The sequence below is a fragment of the Pipistrellus hanaki genome (genome assembly GCF_964339955.1).
Source record: "Pipistrellus hanaki genome assembly, chromosome: 4".
Taxonomy (NCBI): Eukaryota; Metazoa; Chordata; class Mammalia; order Chiroptera; family Vespertilionidae; genus Pipistrellus; species Pipistrellus hanaki.
Window position 1 is genome coordinate 46,695,599 of NC_140506.1, and position 19,885 is coordinate 46,715,483.

At 38.3% G+C, this 19,885-nt stretch overlaps 1 protein-coding gene across 3 annotated transcripts in view; it reads right to left on the reverse strand.

Annotated features, from left to right (window-relative positions):
- Nucleotides 1–19,885, reverse strand: part of LOC311622016 (uncharacterized protein) — a 98,982-nt gene that overhangs the window by 12,191 nt on the left and 66,906 nt on the right. For all 3 annotated transcript variants that reach the window (XM_084882692.1, XM_084882691.1, XM_084882693.1), the window contains one exon: nt 18,647–18,781. The gene's annotated coding sequence lies outside the window, so the exon portion shown is untranslated. The remainder of the gene's footprint in view (nt 1–18,646; nt 18,782–19,885) is intronic.

The window sequence follows — 19,885 nt, forward strand, 5'->3', positions numbered from 1 at the left end:
CATTTAGGGGGAAGCCAGTCTCACAGGAGCTGTGAATGCCAGATGTCAACCCGGTGCATGCTGCTGAGCGCGCTGCAAGCAGGAGGCGCAGCCACCAAATCGCGGGTCTGAGAACGCTCCGCTATCCTGATCCAGGGCCTTTCCTTAACCACAGGCAGAGCTGGGTAGAAATTGATATCACTTAAAAAAAAACAGTAACACTTTAAAAGGAGCGGCTAACATGAGTATAAAAATTGAGAACCAGATATGGCATTTCAGTTCTGCCAATCCAATATATTTATTCCATCAACCCAAATCATCATAAGGCAGCTAACTTACTTCCGGGAACCACAGGTGCACAGGTTAGGAGGAGGCCCATGTGTGGAGTGGCCGTAGGGTTGTTGATTGACATTATTCCCTGAAAACAGCCTCAAACACTACTTTGCACTGAGATAGGGCTGTGATGCCTAAGGGGCCGCTCTTTTAAGACAACGACCATGGACAGAGAAACACAACTTTTTAAAACTCTCGTTGATTTTGGTTGGAGCCCAAAGCAGTACAATTACACATCCTGTTTGATTACACATCCTGTTTGACTTGAATACTTGAGTTTTATGGAGTGTTTCAAACACACAACAGTTCTACATAAATCACTCATCCAAATATTTACTGTGCCCCCATTACAGGCCATGTAATACACTGTGATGAGCCAGTTTGGGTTAAAGAATAATCCTCTGTAGAATTTAGTACCACGGCATATCCCTTCATCTTAAAGTTCCTTCACTTTTATAAAAGTTCTCTCCCTCTTAGAGGGATCTACATCTCAGATCACTCTTTCCATTTTACCAACTTCTCTTCCTCTTCCTCAGCCCTGTCCTCATTTCACTAACTCAACTGGGGGAGGGGGTGAAGGGTAGTACATGAAAATAATTTGGAGAACACTTTTTTCAAACTACAAAGACACCCCCATTTGAAAATGGGGTGCACTAAATCACATCACTAAGAGTTTGGGGATGAGAAAAATAAAAGACTGAAAATCTGTACCAACTACCGTGTTTCCCTGAAAATAAGACATCTTCTGAAAATAAGACCTACTTATAGGCTTCCTTCTGAGTGAAATATAAGGCATCCCCCTGAAAATAAGGCCCCCCTAGGCTAAACATGAGAGATTTGGTCCACTGATTCTGAAAGAAATGGAGTCACAAGAAATTCACCAGGAAATTCAGGAATTGGATTGTTATCATGATGTTCCAGAAGATGATGACATGATTGTCATTGAATAAATGAGTAAATTCTTGATATTGTAGGATTCACAGTTTGTCTGGTTTGTGTTGACAACTACCGTACTACCGTACCGTATACAGGTAATAAATTTCCTTTATTTTCATTTAACAATAAATGTGTACCGTATTCTTCTTCATGGAAAAATAAGACATCCCCTGAAAATAAGACTTAGTGCATCTTTGGGAGCAAAAATTAATATAAGACACTGTCTTATTTTTGGGGAAACAGGGTATTTCCTCTTGACATTATCTACTCCTGAGATTTCAACTATCACTTAGATGCTGATATTTTAAAAACAATATTTTAATAAGCCTGATCCATATACACAAATGTCTAGTGGGCCTCTGTTTTCAAATAACCTACTAACAAACTCAACAAACATAGCCACAGATCTATTACCTTTATTTTTTTTACTCTCTTTCTTTATAATATCCACTCAGTAGGTCCTTCACACTCCCCTCTCCCACTACACATACATCAAATCTGTCACCAGATCCTTTCCCCTCTTCCTCAGAACGCATCTTAAGTCTGTCTATCATGTGCCATATCCCACTTGGACCTCTGCAGTAGGCTCCTCACTCCTTCTACCTTTCCTACTTCAAATTAGTTTCCACACGCTCCTGATTCCTACTGGTTAAAACAGGAAATCCAAGAACACAGCAAAGCATAAGAGAAATACAAAATGACTTCTGATAGCACCCAGACCTACTTTTAGAACGTATTTTAACAGGTCTAGAAAAGTAGAATACACAGATCAGCCTAGGGTTTTAAGTTAATATTGAGTTTGCTTTCAAAATAAATTTTAGTATAAAATCTGAACAATTAAAAATTAATTCCGATAGTATTCAGATATTCTTAAAAAACATAAAAGTGGTACATCAATGAATAAAGTCTGGGAAGCTTGGTCCTACAAAATTGGTCTAAACTTCTTAACATGATATTGCAAATGCTCCCCATCCTCTTCATCTCCAGGAAATGCCTCCTCCCACATCCCCTACACTCTACTTTAGGGGTGTCGAACTCAATCAGAGAAGGGGCCAAAATCTAAAATCCAGCCTAAATCGCGGGCCGAATGGTTTACTGAACAGTCATAAACTGACAATGTCATAAACTGACAGCGGAGTGCAGTGATGACAGCGCGGTGCGGGCCACATTGCAAGGCCTGGCAGGCTGGATTTGGCCCGCGGGCCTTGTGTTTGACACATGTGCTCTACTTAGACCTGCTAGGTATCAGCTTTGCTATATATCAAAACACCCCAAACCTACTGGCTAAATGATGTTTTATTTAGTCCATAATTGTGCAAATAATTTGGGTCTTCCTGACTGGGCTGACAACAGATTTCTCCTGGACACTCCCATTGTCTGGGGGATCAATTGGTAACCAGATGGTCCAAGACAATCTCACACACACGTCTGGTGGTTAGTAGACTGTCAGCCAGAGCCTCTGCCCTCCTGCAGGCGGCCCTTATTCTTCCGCAGGATAACCTAGGTCCACTCGCAATATGTCCTCAGGGTTCGAAGCATAGAAGCCCCAGTGCATAAGCACTTTCACATTTGCTAGTGTCCACTGGCCAAAGCAAATCACACGGCCAACCCCAAATTCAGAGATGGGAAACATCTCCACTTCTTAATGGCAGGATCTTCAATACCACATTGCCAGGAGTTGGGTGTAGGAAAGGGTAGAATGTGTGACCACTCTTACAATCTACCACTCTTGCAGTGTGCCACTCTTTCTATATCCCAAAAAATACAAGGTGTATTCACACATGAGCTCGTGCTGTTCCCATTGCCTGAAATAAATGATCAAACTCCTTCTGTCCTCTGGCAAAGTCTTACTTCTTGTCCGTCAAAGTTCTGTTCAAACAGCATTCCTTAACATCTTCCTTCAAATTAATTATTCCCCCATATGTTCCAATGATCCCTTGTATATGCCTCCATAAGAGCATTCAGTGAATTGTATTATAATTATTTCTAATGTTTCCCTAAATAGACTGTCTTTATACCACTAGCATCTAACACAGTGCCTGGCAAAAAAGAGACATTCAAGAAATGTTCACTAAATTGAATTGAATTGAATAAATTTAAAACAAAGCTTGAAGTTTTACTTGCTGGCTAGAATTAAACAATTATAACAGTTTTCAGGGACCCCATAAAGGAATAGGTTTCCCCCTACCACAGGCTATACAATGACTATCTCTAGTTTTATATAACTTATTGAGTTTTTTACAGAGAGGAAAGGAAAGAGATAGAGAGTTAGAAACATCGATGAGAGAGAAACATCAATCAGCTGCATCCTACATGCCCCCTATTGGGATCGAACCCGCAACAAAGGTACATGCCCTTGACCGAAATGTCTCCATTGATTTTTAGAGAGAGGAAGTGAGAGGAGAAACATTGATGTGAGAGAGAAACATCAATTGGCTGCCTCTCATACGCTCCCCAGCCAGGAATCAACCCGCAACCTAGGTATGTGCTCTGATTGGGAATCAGATTCTAAAACTTTTTGGTGTATGGGACAATGCTCCTACAACTGAGCCACCTGGCCAGGGCAATCCATAGGTACATTTGAAGTTGCCCTGCAGGTGTTGAAACTCTGTTGTGTAGCAGAACAGCCTAACATAATATGAACAGAAACAATGCAACGTTTTGCTTTGTCTGCTGTCACAATTGTATCATAGTTATATAGCCGAAACCGGTTTGGCTCAGTGGTAGAGCATCGGTCTGCGGACTGAAAGGTCCCAGGTTCGATTCCAGTTAGGGGCATGTACGTTGGTTGCGGGCACATCCCCTGTAGGGGGTGTGCAAGAGGCAGCTGGTCGGTGTTTCTCTCCCATCGACGTTTCTTGCTCTCTATCTCTCTCCCTTCCTCTCTGTAAAAAAAATCAATAAAAATATATATTTTTTAAAAAAAAAAAAAGAAAAAAGAAAAAGAGGTGCAATAAATGATTATTAGCAAAGCACACAAAAGCACAAGTTCTTTGTATTTTATTCCATTAAACTCTAATAAAGGCAACAAGTGCCAAATTATATTTGGATAAACCTTTTATAAATATTTTTTTCACAGTAGTCACAATGTCTAGAGTATAGATGCTAATTACAGAGCCAAATCAAAACCATCATAATTATAATTACCATAAAACTAAAATATTTTCACTCGTAATATGATTCTCATATCCATAGTAACAGATATTAGTTAATATTTCCATTAAACTTGAATAGTCTATATGGTTAGCTATAATAATTTCAGCTGATCTGTTCCCCCATTTATATTTTAAAATCTAAAATGTGTACCTCATGAGCTGAACACTTTATTTTACATACCCAGGCAGAACTTTGTCTTATGATTTTAAAACATATTTGGCTACTTAGGAAAACACCATAAAAAATCAGAAACATCCCATGATTAGAACTTTTCTTCTAATTATAAAGGAACTTTAAAACAATAAGCTTCTTAAACCTTATACTGACAGTGAAGTGCAACAAGAATGCAAATTTAGGAATGAAATAAGAAAATTTAGTACCTTGTCATGTGATCATTTCTGATGGTCCTAAGATGTGTCCAATATTTTAAACAAAGAAATAAAAAGATTTCCCTTGGTGGCTTTGGTCTAAGAGTGGAGGGTGTATTGTGTCCATTAAATAGGAAACCAAGAATTACTTGAACAAATAATACTACAGCTCTGTAAGATGACTGATGGTCTTTGCAAAGGCTCAGACTGGTTTCATCTTTCCTGAGATTTTTATCACTGATTTGTTCTTAGTCATGTGCAGACACCAGGACCAGCAGAGGTAACAAGTGTTTGATGTATGATGCTTGAGCCACTTTTGTCATACTGCATTTATTTTAAGCTGTACTCATACTCGGTACTATCTGTGAATGTTCTTGGACTTTAGTTTTTTTCTTGTTTTTAGTGATGGGTTAAACAGATATGAAAATTATAATAGCACTACCCTCTAAAGCTCTACCAACATAACTCATCTGCTTCCTTGCAAGAGGCGCCTTTTCATTGCAAATTAAACAAATGACTAAAAAGCAAATACCTGAATGTAAGAACTTAGTCTGTGTTGCCTTATTTGCACAGCTTACACGTCCCCTACCTTTTAGCATGATCTATTTCAATTCAAGCCCTATTTTACAATCTGTAGAAAGCCACAGAACTTCTCTTCCAGTTGAAAGGAAATTTCAAGGGAGGAGGAGTATGGAAACACACATTTAATTCATCCTTTTGAAAAGGGATGATTCTAAGTGTTTTCTGAGCATTTTTGCATCTTCTCACAGACTGCAAATCCGCTTAGATATCTTAATCAGTGGTTAGAAACCTTTCCTTACTGGTAACATATTCATGAAAGATGGTATGTGTATGAGCTGCAAAATGTTTGGCAGAGACCCAGGAGTGGGAAAAAAAAAAAAAGAAAGAAAGAAAGAAAGAAAGAATATGGTAAAGAATTGATGAAATAGCTTTGTTTCTACCCCATTCATTTGGTGAATTTTCTATTACTTGTTTGCTCTATTTGGAAGGATAATAGACAAACAAGCAGAATGTCAGATTTCTGTGATTTGATTTCATCTATATATAGATACACGCACTGTACAATGATGCAGGATGGAAGTATGCCTATACACAGTGGTGACTGTAAGGACATACATGCATTCTCGTCTCTCTCTGAACTTTCCCGTTCGGGGTATTATTTCATGCAAAGTTTAGTGCCCTTTTGTTTTAACAATCTAAGCACCGTCCAAACATTATTTCACAAAACCGAGAGTAGATCTTGACAATTAATTGCTACAGTCCGTGGTCTTCCCAAACTGGGCAACTCCCCTTGGAACGCAGGAGCCACCGCAGCAGGCTGTGTGCGCCAAAGAGCAAGACGATTCATTAGCTGATTCTGCAGCAACTCAAAGTGGTGGGGGATGTCAACCCCTGCTCTGGCGCTTCAATACTAATGAGAGTCATTGCATATTCATAACCCCAAATACAGTCAGCTTCTTGTAGAAAGTTTTGTCACCCAGGCTTCATGGCAAGAGCAAAGCACTGCACAATCCGTGCGGTGGCACTTCCGCCAAGTGAGTGCAAGAGCAAGATTGATTGTTTTTCAGCGTAGCCTGACGGGGAACTAAAAGATGCTGCCCCAAGGGTCCTAAAACTCCGGCTTAGTTTGATTGCCAAGCCCTGAATAATCAAAGAAACAAAAAAAAGGAGGCAGTGGTGGTGAATGTGTATGTCTATTGTATGCATATGCATGCATGTACACCATCCATAAATCCATATTTATAGGTAAAGAATATTTCAAATAAGGAATCTGGCTTATTGAGTGCTCACAATAATTATCTGTAAGAATGTAAAACCACTCACATCCAGTTCTTATCGTGTTAGAAGGAGGATGGTGAGCCTCAGTAAACTTGTTCTCACAGCTGCAGAAACGCCCTGGTACATATCTTAATGGAAACAGATTTCTAAAACTGTCTGAAGTTTCCCGTCATTATCAATACCAAAGCTTAAGGAGCTGAACCTGTCAGCTCTGCCAAATCTAGAGCTACCTGGAATCCAATTCCTCAGGCAGCTTTTTATGTTGTTGTCACTGCCTCCCTGGCTTTATCATCCTCATCATTATGATTAGTTTCCAGAAGTAAGCCATTCGGTGTGCTTGCCAGGAAATCCTAAGGGGCCAGCGCTACGCCATTTGACCCCAAAATACCTGTCTGTTTGGGGTAGCTACCAGCATCCCCTCGAGTCAGAGAAAGGAAATGTATGTTTCAGCACCCACTTTGAAAAAGCCTTGAGCATTTTTTCACTCGTAATGATGTCTTCAGTTGGAATGCCAGAGAGCTTCCACATTCCCTGACAGGCATACCGTCTATAAACTCTCCACAGAAATTAAATAAAACAGGACGGTGAAAGAAAAGTTTCTAAATTTGATCACACTTGAGTTGTTCAAAGTTATTTCCAGATGCATAGTGTGTATAAATATCTGCATCGCTAAAAACAAATCAGGAATATTGGGAGGGTGGTGGATAGATGATGAGGTGTTGTGGGGGAAGGGCCTCGGCAAACTGTTTTATATCTTAGTCACAGACACACAAGCTTCAAAAATAGAAGGATTTGTGTTTATGATTGATTGAGGTAACTGATTATCCGCAGATATTTTAAGTGTTGAGACATTAAATTGTCAGCTCTATCAGTTTGATTGCAGTAAAACATGAAAACATTGACTTTTGTCTAGTTAGAGAAATTTATTTTTCCCAGAATGACAATCCTTTAAGTAGAAGCCAGGCAGCTTGCCAGATTTCTATGTCATACACTGAAGTTTGCAAATGCAACCCATATTTTCAAGTGTTTTTCAAGGTTCAATGAGTGGTGCATAGGTCTTTTGCAAATAGTCTTGTAACAAACAGATTCCTGCGTTATGCTCATTCTTTAAGCCTGAGAAAATCATTTACTCATTTTTGGGGGAGTGGGGGGAAGACAACATTGTAGTTTTCTATTCATGAAGACTATGTCACCAGCGCTCCTCAGTTATTTAAAGTATCTCTCAAAAAATAAAATAACCCTCTTTGGGCCACCACTTCTGAACAAGTTTGATTAATATGTTTTATAAGCCTGAAATACATGCTCATCGTAACTGTCAGTGAGCTGACAGTTTTCAAAAGTCTTTGTTCCCAGAATGAGTGATTTGTCTGATATTCTGTAATATACCGTGTTCCAGCCTAAAAGGGAAGATGTTACAATCAAGTAAATTCTACTAAAATTTGATTGCCATTAAATCGGCTTTGTATTCTGGAACCCTGCGTGCACTATATGTGTGCGCACTATTTTATAAAATAAAAACACCACATCTTATTTGTTATTATTGCTTGCCAGAGCAACTATGTATTTCATTGGGCAGAACTGTGGTTCCAGGGTTTAAAACCTAGTCTATTATAAGAATAAAAAATGTCAGATATTATATATAGTCAGTCTTTTTAGTAAAATCTGTGACTGGGAACTTATCACTAGGCCTGATGATTTAAATGAAAACACCAATCAAAAGACAGACGTGGCCATTAATTTCTACTGAAACACCAATATCTCTGTATTTGCTACGTATTTCTTAAGCATTTATTATGATCATTAAAATATAGTGTGTTCTAAAGACCAGCAGACCATTGAGCTGTTCGTGTCGGAGTTCTGCAGACAGCAGTGGCTAATACCTGAGGGGGGGTGGGGGGTGTACCTGAGCAGCTAAGCCAGCTACACTAACTGAAATAATACTTCTTCCTAATTCTGTTAGCCAACCACTTTGTGCCTGAAGCACTGGATTTGGTTGCCCTTACCATATTGTACAGAGTAATAACTATTATATGTGGCCATTAAATTATCCATTCTTCTACTCTTTTGTCCCAACTACCACTGATGCTTTATTGCTGTTCTGTGGCAGAGCTTTACAAAGCACCTTGTCTATATATTGCCTACAATTACAGTTCCTTTTGTCAACATGCTTTCCCCCTTGATTTAGTTCTACCTACTTTCACACCAGGCCTACCAATGTTCAAATTACAGATCCTTTTCCATTTAACATCTCTTTGTTTAATTTACATTTTCTCTAATATCTAAGAAAGGGTCATTTTTACAGTAATTGTCCTTTTTACTCCTACATCATCTTTGTCCACGAGAAGTCATTTTTCATTTATTTTCCAAACTGCCAAGGAACCACATGTTCTGTACATCTGCTCATTAGTTCATTGCAAGCATTGCTGCTCTTCATCTTTATAGATGCTTTCATTCTTTACCTGCTCTCCACATCAAAACTACTCCATGTAATTTCTGATACATTGTGGCAGCTCTGAAAACAACATTCTTTCACGTCTTATATACTAAACTTCCCCACTTTGTTATATCTCATCACTTATGAGAGTTTAGTATTTAACACAAATCAGTTCAGAAGATGATGACTTATTTTGTTTCCTTTGTTGGTTGTTTTTCCTTTAAGGACCCTAGAATTCCCTTGCAGCCAAACTAAAATAACCTATAGGCTATCCACATGCTGATAATAATTTCATAATTTTGGTATTGTACAATATTTTCTAGACCTTCCAGTTCTGTACTTTTTGAGGTACTATACTGCATAGGGATTATGATGTTAACTCCGGGAAACACAGGGAAATGGCCCTCGGGTTGGGTTCCTCTCTGACATTATGTGTGCCATTTCCAAGAAGTATACAGATGGCACTGACTCAGTACAACTGTTGAAGGAGCCACAGGAGGATGCTGTTAACATTGTTCCTCTGACTGTTCTCTGGTCAATCCTGAATCGTTTTTTCATCACCTGCTCTCTTAAAGTTTGCTACGATCTTGCCTTTCTAGTGATAGCAGCCAACCTTATCATGATTATCAACTTGAACTAAGATTTCCAACTTCACTCCTGCCTATGCTTCATTCTGGTTGCACAAACAAACCTAAATAAAAAATAAGCTTTGTTGCAACTACCTAAATAAGTTCCTTCATACTACATACAGGCAGTCTCTCTTAGAATTCCACAAACCCTGGGGGCAAATACAGACTTTGCCCTAGTGCCTAGTTTTATCCGTATGGTTCCTTTAAGTGTCTACTTATATTTACCAACTATATCTGCACATCAGTAATATTTTAAAAGGTAACTGGTCTCTTCTTACAGCTAGTGAAATATAAGACATCCCCTTCCCTATATAAAATAATTAGTATATGTATAACTATTTGCTCTCTCCCCTTTCTTTGCTGGAAGAAAAGATCACTTTAGTGCAGAGATTTTCAAACTGTATTCAGAAGCACATCAGGGGCCCTTTTCAGAAGAAAATGAGTAATGGGGGATACCAAATAGAATGAATTCCAGCACACCATTGCTTTTTTAATATAATTTTTTATTTTGAAATCATTTTAAATTTACAAAAAAGTTGCAAGCTTAGTATAAAGCACTCCTGTTTGTGCTTGACCTAGATTGTTAACATTTTGCCATAACTGCTTTATCCCTCTTTCCTGCCTCCCTCCCCTCCTCTCTTTCCTCTTTTTCTTTCTCTCTTTATATACTAATATATCTTTTATTTTCTAAATTGTTTGAAAGCTATGAACATCATGTTCCATTACCTCTAAATATTTCAGTAAGGCTTTTCTAAGAACAAGGATGGTCACTTACATAAATTTCTTGTCTCATAGTTAAAATGGTTGCTTTTACCACTTCTCTCACACTTAATATCGATAGTTGGTATTCTATCCATTATACTAGTATTTGTTTGTTATAAGTGTGGACTCAAGAATTTTTTTAATTTAATGAATTAAAACTTATTGACCTCATTATTTTGAAGCTCAAAATGTCTCTGATTTGGCCAGTGGAAACTCCTTTATTCTGATTCCTGTGAGTTTTTTTACATATCCATATCAATTTTTGAGCTGAAACATCATTTTTATTTATTGATATTTGGGATTGGTTTTCAAATAGTGCTTTTAAAAGTTTGAAACTCACATGAAATCAAAGCAGTAATCAAGAAACTCCCAACAAACAAAATTCCTGGGCCAGATGGCTTCATAGGCAAATTTTACTAAACTTTCAAGAAGAACTAACATCTATGTTCCTCAAACTATTCCCAAAAAAATTCAAGAGGAGGGAACACTCTCAAAGTCATTTTATGAGGCCAACATTATCCTAAATCCAAAACCAGATAAAGATACAAGAAAGAAAGAAAATTATAGGCCAATAACCTTAATGAACATAGGTGCTAAAATTCTAAACAAAATAACAAACCAGATTCATTAGTGCATGGAAAAGATCATACACCATCATCAAATGGGATTTATTCCAGGGATGCAAGGTTAGTACAATATCTGCAAATCAATATTGTAATACACCACATAAACAAAATTAATGATAAAAATCATATGTTCATATTAATCGATGTAGTGAATTCCAACATCCATTTCTGATCAAAAGTCTCAGCAAATGAGGAATAAAAAGGAGATACCGTAACACCATAAAGGCCATATATGGACAAAACCACAGCCAACCTCATACCCAACGGGCAAAAACTACTAGCATTTCCCTTAAGATCATGAACAAGTCCAAGATGTCTGCTTTTATACCTTATTCGATATATTACTGGAAGTTCTAGCTATATCAATCAGAAGAGAATAAGTAAAAGGCATAAAAATTGGAAAAATCAGAGGAATTTAATAAACAGACTTCAAGTCATGTGGCTCTTGTGAATGTCTATATATATAGAGCCAGGGTCATAACATCCAAAATGACCCAAGGATCAACTGAACACCAGGCTGAACACATAGCAGGCAAGTGGGCTGAACTGCTAACCTCTTGGAGAGAAAGAGAGGCGGGGCTGATCAGCAGTGGCTGTGGCTACTGGAGAGGCACACTCTCTCTCCCAGAGGTCAGCAGTTCAGCCTGCTCACCATCAGCCCCGACTCTATGATCAGGCCCTGAGATAGGTCTGGACATGCTGACTGGCATAGAAACCAACCAATCAGAACCAAAATCTGGGTGAACTGTGAGGAGCCAATGGCTGCTTAAGAGGCGGAGTTTTGGATGCTGACTGGCATAAAAATCAACCAATCAGAACCTACTCTGGGTGAACTGTGAAGGTGGAACCTAAGGTGGGAGCTGAGAAGGGATTTTAAGGGCAACAGCTGTTTGGTGTAAGGTGTAAGAAAGTGATTCAATTTTTTAATGACCAGTTTAGCAGTATAGTTCATATGGCTGGCTATCAGTCCAGATATAGAGATTATATGTTTTTATCTACTAAGAGCATCTCTCCTGCTGAAAAAGGCTCCCCCACCCCATTTAAGCAATCTTATCCCATATAATCTATCTATACTAATAAAAGGGTAATATGCTAATTAAACTGAGTCTACCAGCCATCTTCCAGAAGTCTAACTTCCTTCTGGACAAAGACATGGTGGTGGGGGCTGAGGCAGAGGCAGTTAGAGGCAGTTAGAGGATGGAAGTTGGGGGTGAGATCAGGCCAGCAGGGCCCTGATCATTTTGACTCAGGTAGTTGGGTGTTGTTCCATGCAATGAAATAAAAGGCTAGCCGAAATCAGTTTGGCTCAGTGATAGAGCATCGGTCTGCGGACTGAAAGGTCCCAGGTTCGATTCCGGTCAAGGGCATGTACATTGGTTGTGGGCACATCCCTGGTAGGAGGTGTGCAAGAGGCAGCTGGTCGATGTTTCTCTCTCATCGATGGTTTCTAGCTCTCTATCTCTCTCCCTTCCTCCTCTCTGTAAAAATATCAATAAAATATATATTTTTTTTAAAAAGAAATAAAAGGCTAGCTCTTTGAAAAGACTGATAAAATTGATAAACTAGCTAGAACTGGTCAAGAAAAAAATTTACCAGGAACAAAAATGGAAAAGGAGAAATCACTGTAGATACTATAAACAAAAGACAATAGAAAGATAAAATTATGAATTATTTTATGCCAGTAAATTTGAAAATTTAGATGAAATGGACAAATTACCTGAAAGAAATAAATTACCAAAGCTGAGTAGTTCTATATATTTAAAATTTACCACAAAGAAAACTCCAAGTCTAGATGGCTTCACTTATGATTTCTACCAAACATTTAAGGTAGAAATATCAACTCTAAAAAACTGTTTCAGAAAATGAAAGCAGAGTAAACAAAAGAGAATGTAGGGACAAGAAGAGCAAATCCTGTAAGGATCCACTATGAAGCTCTAGTTGACTTTTACCATATGGAAATTTGGTTTCAGTGTTGTCAGATCATTTCTTCCCAAAAAGAAATCTGCCCAAATCAAAACGACTATGAGGTACCATCTCACACTGTTAGAATGGCTATCATCCACAAATCAACAAACAACAAGTGCTGGTGAGGATGTGGAGAAAAAGGCACTCTCGTGAACTGCTGTGGGAATGCAGACTGGTGCAGCATGGAGTTTCTCAAAAAAACTAAAAATGGAACTCACGTTTGACCCAGTGATCCCACTTCTAGGAACATATCCCAATAAACTAGAAACACCAATCAGAAAGAATATATGTATCCCTATGTTCATAACAACACAACTTACCATAGCTAAGATTTGGAAACAGCCTAAGTGCCCATCAGCAAATGAGTAGATTAGAAAACTGTGGTACATCTACACAATGGGATACTATGCTGCTAATAAAAAAGAAGGAATTCTTACCATTTGCAACAGCATGAATGGAACTGAAGAGCATTGTGCGAAGCAAAATAAACCAGTTGGAGAAAGATAAATATCACATGATCTCACTCATTTGTGGAATATAATGAATAACATAAACTGATTAACAAAAACAGATCCAGAGACAGAGAAACATCTATCAGACCATCAAACCTCAAAGGGGAGGGTGGGGTAGGTAAGGGAGAGAGATCAACCAAAGGAATTGTATGCATGCATATAGGCCTAATCAATGGACACAGACAACCGGGGAGTGAGGGGATGGGGAGAGGGCAATGGGGGATAAGGACACATATGTAATACATTAATCAATAAAGAATATATATATATATATGAAAAAACAATTATTTTTTTTCAATTTAAAAAAAGAGGAAAAAGAAATCTGTCCAGCCTATAGGGCTCAGGGTTGAGTTCAGACTCATAAGCCAGGAAGTCACCATTCAATTCCAGTCAGGGCACATGCCTGGGTTGCAGGCTCTATCCCCATGCAGGAGGCAGCTGATCAATGATTCTCTGTCATCATTGATGTTTCTATCATCTCTCTTTTTCCCTTCCTCTCTCTGAAATCAATAAAAACATATAAAAATGAGGTAATAGAATTAAAAGTTCTTTGAGTGATACTTATTTCTTTAAAAGAGAAATCTAGAAATTAAGCTTTTTATGTGAATTTTCCCAATTTTTGAAATACTTCCCAAGCAAAAAGCACTTCCATGGGTCAAATTCAGCCTATGGATTTACAGCATCTGGCACAGAACACAGATTTAAAACATCTTAAAAAAAAAAAAAAAAGACTTTCTCATCTCCAGACTTGAAGAAAATTCCCTGGAAGAAGAAAAAGAAGAATCAAAGGAACAATGGCTAGACTGTTTTTACAAAAGACAGAGGCAATCTGCATCCATGTCCTAGACACAGGAGGCAGGAAGATCACACAGAACTGGGTGGATACTGTGAGGCAAACAAGGTTATTAGCCTCATTCCATTCCCCAGGCCCCATCCAGCCCCAAAGAGACTTAGACAAGTAGCACTCTCAGAAAATTCTCCATGGTCTTAATAGAGTTTGGGGACCAAAGAAAGATCACACTCTAATCAATTGCAGAAAGAATTGCTCTGCCAGTTAAAACCTTGTGGATGAGAATGTAGGCTAAGTCAGCAGCAATGGGTGATGATCAACTCTAACTTCAGAAACAAAATGAAGGATGAATATTTCAACAGATGCCACCAGTGTGGAAAGATGGTGATGTCTAGTAGGACCCATCACCTCTACCCAAGAATTAACAGAGCACTAGGAAAAGGTAAGCGATCCCTCACTAACATTACAATTTCAGCCATCTGTGCAGAATATGGGTTCAAAAATAGAAACTGAGTTATAAAAAAATTACAAAAAGCATACTTTGAACATCTGACCTTGTAGACTGAGATACATTTCCAATAGTATGCTGTAGGCAAGGAGGTTATCAAGGGATGGGGAAACATTTTGTTTTATTTACTTTCTTTAGATGAATTATACCAAATAAATATTGAATTTGATAATATGCTCTGCAGATAGGCCACAAGAGCATAAGACTCTGAATCACTACTACTTGGACTACAGAACTTCAGATGACGTCTGTAACAATGTTACTAGATAAACTCAGCTATCAAACACATTCACCAAGTTTTCCAAACTGGTTTTCTAGGACGAAGTGATTAAAACTCATTCACTCTTCAACTATTTAAATAAATACAATAATAATACAACCAGAATTTATTGGCTTATATCAGAAAAAGTACAGGTTTGAGGCATTAACAAGGAAGAAGCAGAAGTTGTCACAATGTGTGTGTGCATGTGTGTGTGTGTGTGTGTGTGTGTGTAAAAATTATATTTTCTCATTTTTAAAAATGACCACGTAGTCCTTTAATTTCCAGAAAATAATTAGAAAGTGTGTGTTTTAAAATAAAAGACAAGTCTTTTCAATTACCCCTTAATATATTCTTAGATATTTAATTGCCTAGTTAATCATGATTAGTACCTAGATCTACACTATTGCAATTACCCCAATAATTCAGGCAAAGTGCCTACTTTAGTGTGAGTATTCTGATAATTAGCCAGTGTTTCCAGCAGCTATAGCACAATAGGACCTCTGAGGTTCAGTTTTCTTCTCTGTAAAATGGGGACAAATACCTGCACAGACTAGCATTTTTAAAAGCATCTACCCAGGGTCTTATACAAAAATATTTGCTAGTTAGCCACCACTGACTTCACTTCTAATCGCCTCTGAAAGAGTTAATAAAATCTTTCTAGGAAAACAATCACCTATCCCATCACGGTACTGCGTACTCTTCCAAAGGTACAATAGTGCAAGCTGTCCTTGAACAACCACGTCCCATTCCTGCTACACTCTTTATATTAATAAATGCAACTGGGCAAGTGCCTAAGCCTTCTCCTGATACTTTGCAGCTCTGCTTTTATTTATTTATTTTAAAATATATTTTATTGATTTTTTATAGAGAGTTAGAAACATCTATGAGAGTCATCAATCAGCTGCCCCTTGCATGTCCCCTACTGGGGATGTGCCGGCAACCAAGGTACATGCCTTTGACCGGAATCGAACCTGGGACACTTCAGTCCGCAGGCTGATGCTCTATCCACTGAGCCAAACCCGTTTCGGCTGCAGCTCTGCTTTTATATAAGAAAGTATTTCTTGAGTGAAATGAGTCCATATTGCCTCTCCGCTCTCAGGTTTCTAAGTGTGATGACATTTAGAATAAAATCCTATTACTTCATTGTGGTCTATCAGCCAGTCTTACCCTCATTTCCTACCACTCTCCCCTCCATCCACTGTGCTTCTTGCTGATCCTTGAACACACCAAGCATATGCCTTTACACTTAACTCATCTTCCTGCCAGGCACACACTGCCCGGAAACTGACATATTTGTTCCCCACCCTTCGTTCAGATTCCTAGTTAAATATCACCTCTGTCGAGAAAACTTCCTTGACTACCCTTTCTAAAGTAACATACTCTGTTATTTTCTATCCCCTTCATCTGCTTTTTCCCCCATAACAAATCAAATATACATTTATTCATCTGTTGCAATGTAAGATCCATGAGGATTGAGACTTCATCTCACTGACTATATTATATCTCCAGAGCCTGGAACATTGCCTGGTATAAAGTGACACAGAGCCCTAGCTGGGCGGCTCAGTTAGTTGGAGCATTGTTCCATACACTAAAAAGGTTGCAGATTCAATTCCCGATTCGGGCACATACCTAGGTTGTGGATTTGATCCCTGATATAGGGATACATACAGGAGGCAACCAATCAATGTCTCTCACATCAATGTTTCGCTCTCTCTCTCTCTCCCTTCCTCTCTCCCTAAAATCAACCCTTGGGTAAGGGCTTTAAAAAAAAAGTTACAAAATGACAATGAATTATCATTGACAGTGAATCTGTTTGAATTAACTAAGTGGGAAGATTTGAATATTCTAGAAAAGCTTTCAGCAAATGCTACTGACAGTGGAATAGGAGTAAGAAGGCCTGAGCAGAATGGAGAAAATTACCTTATTTTGTATCCCACCCTCTGTCTCTCCTCATTTTCTTTCCCTTCATATTTTCTCTCAGTATCTACCCACTTTTGCCACCTCTTTTCCTCCTCCTCTTTTTCTTCCTCTGCCCTAAATTGTTTTTCACTTGTATATTACCCTTAAAGAGGATTCCCCCCCCCCCCCCCCCCCCGGTGAATCAGCAGTCTCAATAAAAGAAAAGCTCTCTAATGAGAAACTGTTAAGATTATATTTGATATTCTGCCCTGACCAGGTAACTCAGGTAGTTGGAGCATCATCCTGTTCACCAAAAGGTTGTGGGTTTAATACCTGGTCAGGGCACATACCTAGGTTGTGGATTTGTCCTGGTCAGGGAGCATACAGGAGGCAACTGATCGATGTTTCTCTCTCTCACCTTACCTCTCTCTCTAAAATCAATGTAGCACTAGCTGATTAGGCTCAGTGGATAAAGCATTGGCCTGCGGACTGAAGGGTCTGGGTTCAATGCCAGGCAAGAGCACATGCCCAGGTTGCAGGCTCAATGTCCAGTGGGGAGCATACAGAAGACAGCCAATCAATGATTCTCGTCATTAATGTTTCTATCTCTCTCCCTTTCCCTTCCTCACTGAAATCAATAAAAATATATTTTAAAATAATAATAATAAATAAAATCAATTTAAAAATATATCTTTGGGTGAGGTTTAAATGCCAAAGATAACACCAACATCGTCATCATCAGTATCAAGTACTCATCATGAAGGCAACAGGCTGAAGCAAAGAATCATGAAGCCATTCCCTTTCACCTGCTACATCAAGAATTCTAAGTGCAAAATCTAGTACTGGCCTGGCACCATATAGTTATTACAATATTATTGACTATATGATTATTTTATAACTACCAACTTGTACTTCTTAATCCCTTCACCCTTTCAACTACTATGCTGTACACCTGAAACTAATATAAATATTAAATGTCAACTATAATTGAAAATTTAAAGAAAAAATGAATTCTGAATGTTTTGGGATTTCATCTGCTTAATTTTATTTTATTCTTTCTCCAGGATATATCTTTAAAATATAACCAACATCTTTTTTAGTTTTTCTGGGATATAATTAATATTTTTAATTACACATATTTAATATATATATTTGGTGAGTTTGAACAGATGCATATACCCATGACACTATCACCACGATCAAGCTACTATAAATATATCATCTCCAAAAAAAGTTTTATATTCTTCTGTGGTTTTGATTTTGTTCTGTAGTACAAACACGTAACATGAGATCTACCCTCTTAACATATTTTGTGCATAATAATATATTAACTATAGGCAGTGTTATACAACAGACAACATGTTTGACTTCTATCTGACATTCCATTACAAAAATCTATGCCACATCCACTAACATATTTGGCAAAATCTAAACCTGGCATTATCTTTTATTCTAAATTAAGTTGATCCTGGTGCTTACCAAAATAAATGAAAACTGGCAAGCAGTTCCGTAAGGCTTATAAATAATTGTGTATATATGCCTCACCCCACCGCTCACTAAATGACACTGAGCTTGGTGTTTAAGTGGACTCTTAGAATAATGATTCCTAATACATTAGCAGCAACCAACATAATAATATCTTTTAATTTCAGTCAAGTACCTCTGAAAATTCAGAAGGTTGACTTACTCATTTTTAAATCCTTCTGTAGGAGGTTACAGTAGAAGATGATTTCCATAATTCAAAATGAATCTTGAGAAAGTAAATTGTAAATCAACATTTTAGGAGAGATTTATTGTGAAGTTCATGTTTTTCCCATTAATCCTAAGGAACAAAGAAAAATCAAAACAAAAAACAAAGGTTTAATTTTTTAAATATCAGGCATATGTACAAGTGATAAGGCATTAAGATTTATAAACTACATGATGACCTATTTAGAGCTAATCAATATATTCAATAACTAACAAAGTACCCAGTCTTAAATAATTTATTCTATTATATTGGTAACTATACTTAAATTAATTCCAATTATAACCATAAGCTCAAGACTTAAGACAAAAGTAAGTTAATTCTATAAATTAAATATCAAAAACCAAGAGTATTAATCTTCTCCATGTCTTTCCATGTTTCATCTTTCCAATTTCCCATACCCACATTCCCTGTCTTTCTCATTGTACATTCAAGTCTAGAGTACTACGAAGTCTGATAGGGTTAGTGTAAAATGTGTATAACTAGCAGTGCGACTTAATTATTAATTTTTCTTAATTCTAAAACTGAAGGATGCTAATACCCATGTAAAAGGCTGAAACAATGTGTGTGTGTGTGTGTGTGTGTGTGTGTGTGTGTGCGCGTGCACGCCCATGTATGGATTCATTCACATTGAAAAGAAATTAATTAGAAGGTGGCTGGTGGGGCAGGACTGGGGGAGAAGGGCTGGACACACCCTAGAGCCAAACTCCCGCAGTCCCTCCCCAGGCCAGCTGCACCTGGGGTGGCGCCCTGGCTCAAAGGGAGTTGGCAGAGTGAACAGGGTCCTTCCAGCAGGTGAGGTCCCTCAGCCTGGCCTCTGGGGATTGGACTGAAACTGGCTCTCTGACATTCCCCAAGAAGTCCTGGATTGTGAGAGGGCAGTTCTCAGGTGACACACCCTGGAATCAGGCTCCCTCCTCTCTGGTTCCAGGGTCATCACCCCCGAGAACTGCTGCTGCCAAGTCACCAGAGCTTGGCACTTTGTGCTTTGAGCATCTGCCCCCTCGTGGTCATTGTGTGTCATAGCTACCATCAGATGGCCAGTCATTTAGCCTTTTATATAGATAGATAGATAGATATGTCTCTCTCCACCCCTCACCAAAGCTGTGAATTCACTGACATATCTTACCTAGTAATAGATAAACATGTAAACTGACCATACCTCTGCTATGCCCACAC